Raw genomic sequence first — 6,459 nt, forward strand, 5'->3', positions numbered from 1 at the left:
AGCAAATTTCTGTAAAGGGCCGCAGAGTCAGTGTTTTAGGTTTACAGGCCAAACCATCTCCATCTCTGTTGCAACTGCTCGGCTCTGCCATTGTTGCATAAAAGCAGCCAAAGGTCCAGGCGCAGTGGCTCACGCCTGTAATCCCAGCACTTTGGAAGGCCGAGGTGGGCAGATCACTTGAGGTCAGGAGTTTGAAAACAGCCTGGACAACATGGTGAAACCCTATCTCTACTAAAAATGCAGAAATTAGCCAATCATGGTGGAGTGCACCTGTAATACCAACTACTCGGGAGGCTGAGGCAGGAGAATCACTTGAACCCAGGAGGCAGAGGTTGCAGTGAGCCGAGATTGCATCCCTGCACTCCAGCCTGGGCGACAGAGTGAGTCTCAAAAAATAAAGAATGAAAGCAGCCAAAGACAATACATAAATAAGTGAGTGCGTGAGAGTGGCTGTGTTCCAAAGACTGAAATTTGAATTTCACATAATTCACGCGATAAAATGCTATGGATTTTGTTTGTTTGTTTTTGAGACAGCATCTTATTGTAGAATCAAAAGGTCTGAAAAGCATCTGTAGGTTATGCTAGGCCATTTTGGATTTTTTTTTTTTTTTTTTTTTTTTTTTTGTGATGGAGTCTCACTCTGTCTTCCAGGCTGCAGTGCATTGGCACAACCTCAGCTCACTGCAACCTCTGCCGCCCTGATTCAAGCAATTCTCCTGCCTCAGCCTCCCGAGTAGCTGAGATTACAGGCGCCCACCACCACACCCAGCTAATTTTTTGTAACTTTAGTAGAGAAGGGGTTTCACCATGTTGGCCAGGCTGATCTCAAACTCCTGGCCTCGTGATCCACCCACCTCAGCCTCCCAAAGTGCTGGGATTACAGGTGTGAGCCACTGAGCCCAGCCCATCTTGGAAATTTTTATCTGTCAGTGGGCTAGCTACCCGTGTCCCAAAAGCCACTCTGGTTTTAGTGGAATATCATCTTTATTTATTTATTTTTTATTATTTTTTTGAGACAGAGTCTTGCTCTGTCGCCCAGGCTGGAGTGCAATGGTGCAATCTTGGCTCACTGCAACCTCTGCCTCCCGGGTTCAAGTGATTCTCCTGCCTCAGCCTCCCGAGTAGCTGGGATTACAGGCACATGCTACCACGCCTGACTAAGTTTTTGTATTTTTAGTAGAGATGGGGTTTCACCCTGTTAGCCAGGATGATCTCAATCGCCTGACCTCGTGATCGGCCTGCCTCGGCCTCCCAAAGTGCTGGGATTACAGACGTGAGCCACTGCACCCGGCCGAATATCATCTTTAAGTATCATCATTATAAATAAGGCATGATGAGGATTTGAACCCAGATTGGACTTTTCTGGGGAGACAAAGAAGCGGACATTACAGGCCGGATGCAGTGACTCATGCCTATAATCCCAGCACTTTCGGAGGCTGAGGTGGGTGGATCACCTGAGGTCAGGAGTTTGAGACCAGCCCGGCCAACATTGTGAAACCTCATCTCTCCTAAAAATACAAAAATTAGCTGGGCGTGGTGGCAGGCATCTGTAATCCCAGCTACTCGAGAGGCTGAAGCAGGAGAATCTTTTTTTTTTTTTTTTTTTTGAGACGCAGTCTCGCTCAGTCGCCCAGGCTGGAATGCAGTGACCGGATCTCAGCTCACTGCAAGCTCCGCCTCTTGGGTTTATGCCATTCTCCTGCCTCAGCCTCCTGAGTAGCTGGGACTACAGGCCCCCGCCACCATGTCTGGCTAGTTTTTTGTATTTTTTAGTAGAGACGGAGTTTCACCATGTTAGCCAGGATGGTCTCGATCTCCCGACCTCGTGATCCGCCCGTCTCAGTCTTCCAAAGTGCTGGGATTACAGGCTTGAGCCACCGCGCCCGGCCTATAGAAGAATCTCTTGAACCTGGGAGGCAGAGGTTGCAGTGAGCTGAGATCGCACCACTGCACTCCAGCCTGGGTGACAGAGCGAGACTCCATCTCAAAAAAAAAAAAAAAAAGAAAAACGAAGAGGACATTACAGAAGCAGCAGCATAAGTGAAAAAAATCAAGCGGCTCACATTTGGCATCTACAAGTAGGGAACTGGCATTATGGGTTGTGGGTGGGAGATTTCATGAAAGGTAGGCAGGACCCAATCTAAGAGGCCTTATGAGCCATACTGAGCAGTCAGAACATTGCACTTCGACGACAGGGAGGTACTGATGGAGTCTAAGCAAGTGAGTGATGTGACAATATTCAGATTTTGAAAGACCATAAAGATGCATCACAGCATTATTTATAAAAGCAAATAATGGCTGGGTGTAGTGGCTCATGCCTGTAATCCCAGCACTTTGGGAAGCCGAGGCAGGCAGATCTCCTGAGGTCAGGAGTTTGAGACCAGCCTGGTCAACATGGCAAAACCCTGTCTGCACTAAAAATACGAAAATTTGCCAGGTGTGGTGGAAGGCACCTGTAATCCCAGCTACTCGGGAAGCCGAGGCAGGAGAATCGCTTGAAACCGGGAAGCAAAGGTTGCAGTGAGCCAAGATCATGCCACGGCACTCCAGCCTGGGTAATAGAGCAAGACTCTGTCTCAAAATAAATAAATATAAATAAATAAAAGCAAATAATAAGCCTAGCAACAACCCGATTAGGAAGATGATGCAGTCAACTATGCTCACCCATAGCTGCAACAGACAATTGTATCTATGAAAAGTCTTCAAAGATAATGCTTCCAAGATTAACATAAAACTGATTATATGGTATGGTCCCAATTTTGTGGAAAAGCAAACCAATACGTGAATTAAAAAAAAAAATCACCCTCGTTTCAGTGAGGAGGACAAGCTGGAAACAGAGTAAGGAAAAGACTTTGGTCATGGTCCAAGCAAGAACTGAAGAGGGGCCCAAACTAGAGTGGTGGCAGGACAGAAAGGGAGAGATGGGCAGACTCCAGAGCATTGGGTAGGACAGGCTTTAGTGACCGATTCACCAATGTGGGATGATGTAGAGGGAGGAAGTGAAGACAGCACTCACGCTTCTGGCCAAAGGAATTAGTAGACAGTGTTTTATTTCACAAAAGGAATACAAAAACAGGCCAGGCGTGGTGGCTCACGCCTGTAATCCCAGCACTTTGGGAGGCCAAGATCAATGGGTGGGTGAATCACATGAAGCCAGGAGCTCGAGACCAGCCTGGGCAATATGGTGTGAAACCCTGTCTCTATTAAAAATACAAAAATTGGCCGGGCGCGGTGGCTCAAGCCTGTAATCCCAGCACTTTAGGAGGCCGAGATGGGCGGATCACGAGGTCGGGAGATCGAGACCATCCTGGCTAACACGGTGAAACCCCGTCTCTACTAAAAAATACAAAAAAACTAGCCGGGCGAGGTGGCGGGTGCCTGTAGCCCCAGCTACTCGGGAGGCTGAGGCAGGAGAATGGCATAAACCCGGGAGGCGGAGCTTGCAGTGAGCTGAGATTCGGCCATTGCACTCCAAAAAAAAAAAAAAAGCAAAAATTGCCCAGGCATGGTGGCGAGCACCTGTAGTCCCAGCTTCAGCTTCTTGGGAGGCTGAGGCACTAGCATTGCTTGAGCCCAGGAGGTGGACGTTGCAGTGAGCCGAGATTGCACCACCGCACCCCAGCCTGGGCAACAGAGCAAGACTCTGTCACAAAAAAAAAAAAAACCATGGCCGGGCATGGCAGCTCACACCTGTAATCCCAGCACTTTGGGAGGCAGAGGCAGAAGGACTGCTTGAGTCCACGAGTTCGAGACCATCCTGGGCAACAAGTTGAGACCCTGTCTTTATAAATAATCAAAAATTAGCCAGGCGTTGTGGTGCATACCTGTGGTCCCAGCTACTAGAGAGGCTGAGACAGGAGAATTGCTTGAGCCCAGGAAGTAAAGACTGCAGTGAGCCATGACCATGTCACTTGGGCAACATGACCCTGTCTCAAAAAAAAAACAAAAACAAAAAAAACAAGCAAGTTTGGGGTTGGGGCATTGATGAACTAGGTACTGGACAGGTTGAGTTTGAAGACCTTTGGGACATCCAGATGGATCCCAGGTGCTGCACCAAAAGCTATGCAGAAAACAGATCAGAATCCCTGTCCTCATGGAATGGACAGAGAAGACATTGAACAAGACAAGTAGAAAATTAATAGGCCGGGCCAGGAGGGGTGGTTCAGGCCTGTAATCCCAGTACTTTGGGAGGCCGAGGCAGGTGGATCACCAGAGGTCAGGAGTTCAAGACCAGCCTGACCAACATGGTGAAATCCCCATTTCTACTAAATATACAAAAATTAGCCGGGTGTGGTGGTGCGTGCCTATAATCCCAGCTACTCGAGAGGCTGAGACAGGAGAATCACTTGAACCCAGGAGGCAGAGGTTGTACTAAGCTGGGATGATGCCATTGCACTCTGACCTGGACAACAAGAGCGAAACTCCATCTCAAAAAAAAAAAAAAGGGAAAGAAAACAGGCCAGGCGCTGTGGCTCACGCCTGTCATCCCAGCACTTTGGGAGGCTGAGGTGGGCAGATTACCTGAGATCAGGAGTTTGAGACTAGCCAGGCCAACATGGTGAAACCCCCTCTCTACTAAAACATACAAAAATTACAAAACAATAAAAAAAATTCAAAAACTAGGCTGGGCGTGGTGGCTCACACCTGTAATGCCAGCACTTTGGGAGGTCGAGGTGGGTGGATCACCTAAGGTGATGAATTTGAGACCAATTTGGCCAACGTGGCGAAACCCCGTCTCCACTGCAAATACAAAAATTAACTGGGTGTTCTGGTGGGTGCCTGTAATCTCAGCTACTCCAGGGGCTGAGGCAGGAGAATCACTTGATCCCGGGTGGCAGAGATTGCAGTGAGCCAAGGTTGCCCCATTTCACTCTAGCCTGGGTGAAAAAGTGAAACTCTGTCTCAAAAAAAATTAATAAATAAAATAAAAATTAAAAATTAAAAAATTTGGCCGGGCGCAGTGGCTCAAGCCTGTAATCCCAGCACTTTGGGAGGCCGAGGCGGGTGGATCACAAGGTCAGGAGATCGAGACTATCCTGGCTAACACGGTGAAACCCCGTCTCTACTAAAAATACAAAAAACTAGCCGGGCGTGGTGGCGGGCGCCTGTAGTCCCAGCTACTTGGGAGGCTGAGACAGGAGAATGGCGTGAACCCGGGAGGCGGAGCTTGCAGTGAGCCGAGATCAGGCCACTGCACTCCAGCCTGGGAGACACAGCGAGACTCCATCTCAAAAAAAAAAAAAAAAAAAAAAATTAAAAAATTAGCTGAGCATGGTAGTGGGTGCCTTTTAATTCCAGCTACTTAGGAGGCTGAAGCAGGAGAATCGCTTGAACCTGAGAAGCAGAGGTTGAAGTGAAGTGACTGGGATTGTGCCATTGCACTCCAGCCTGGGTGATAAGAGCAAAACTCCCTCTCAAAAAAAAAAAAAAAGAAAAAAAGAAAAGAAAATTAATAGAATATTAAATGGTGAAGTATTTGCATATAACCAATGTACATCCTCCTGTGTACTTTTTGTTGTTTGTTTTGTCTTGATTTTGAGATAAGAGTCTCACTCTGTCACCCAGGCTGGAGTGCAGTGGCTCGATTTTGGCTCACTGTCACCTCAGCCTCACAGGCTCAAGCAATTCTTGTGCCTCAGCCTCCTAAGCAGTTGGGATTACGGGCATGCCACGCCTGCTTTTTTTTTTTTTTTTTTTTTTTTTTTTTGCGATAGAGTCTTGCTCTGTCACCCAGGCTGGTGTGCAATAGCACAATCTCAGCTCATGCAACCTCCGCCTCCCAGGTTTAAGCAATTCCCCCGCCTCAGCCTCCCAAATAGCTGGGATTATAGGCACCCGCCACCACGCTCAGCTAATTTTTTGTATTTTTAGTAGAGACGGGGTTTCACCATGTTGGCCAGGCTGGTCTCGAACCCCTGACCGCAGGTGATCTGCCTGCCTCAGCCTCCCAAAGTACTGGGATTAAGGCATGAGCCACTGCACCCGGCCATATATATATTTTGAGACAGTGTCTCACTCTGCTACCCAGGCTGGAGTGCAGTAGTGGGATCACGGCTCACTGCAGCCTCAACCTCTCAAGCATAAGTGATCCTCCCACCTCAGCCTCCTAAGTAGCTGGGATTATAGACATGTGCCACCACACCCAGCGGATTTTTGTATTTTTTGTAGAGATGGGGTTGGCCAGGCTGCTCTGAAATTCCTGAGCTCAAGTGATCAGCCCACCTTGGCTTCCCAAAGTACTGGGATTATAGGCATGAACCACTGTGCCCAGTCTAGAAATTTTATTTTCTCACAGTTCTAGAGGAACCACAGTGTTGGTTCCTTCTGAGAGTGGTGAGGGAAAGATCTGTTCCGGGTCTCTCCCTGGCTTGTACAGGGTAGTCTTCTCCCTGTATCTTGATATCATCTTAAAGACACCAGTTATACTGGATTAGGGCCCACCCCAAAGACCTTACTTTC

The sequence above is a fragment of the Papio anubis genome, chromosome 16 (assembly GCF_008728515.1).
Source record: "Papio anubis isolate 15944 chromosome 16, Panubis1.0, whole genome shotgun sequence".
NCBI classification, from domain to species: Eukaryota; Metazoa; Chordata; class Mammalia; order Primates; family Cercopithecidae; genus Papio; species Papio anubis.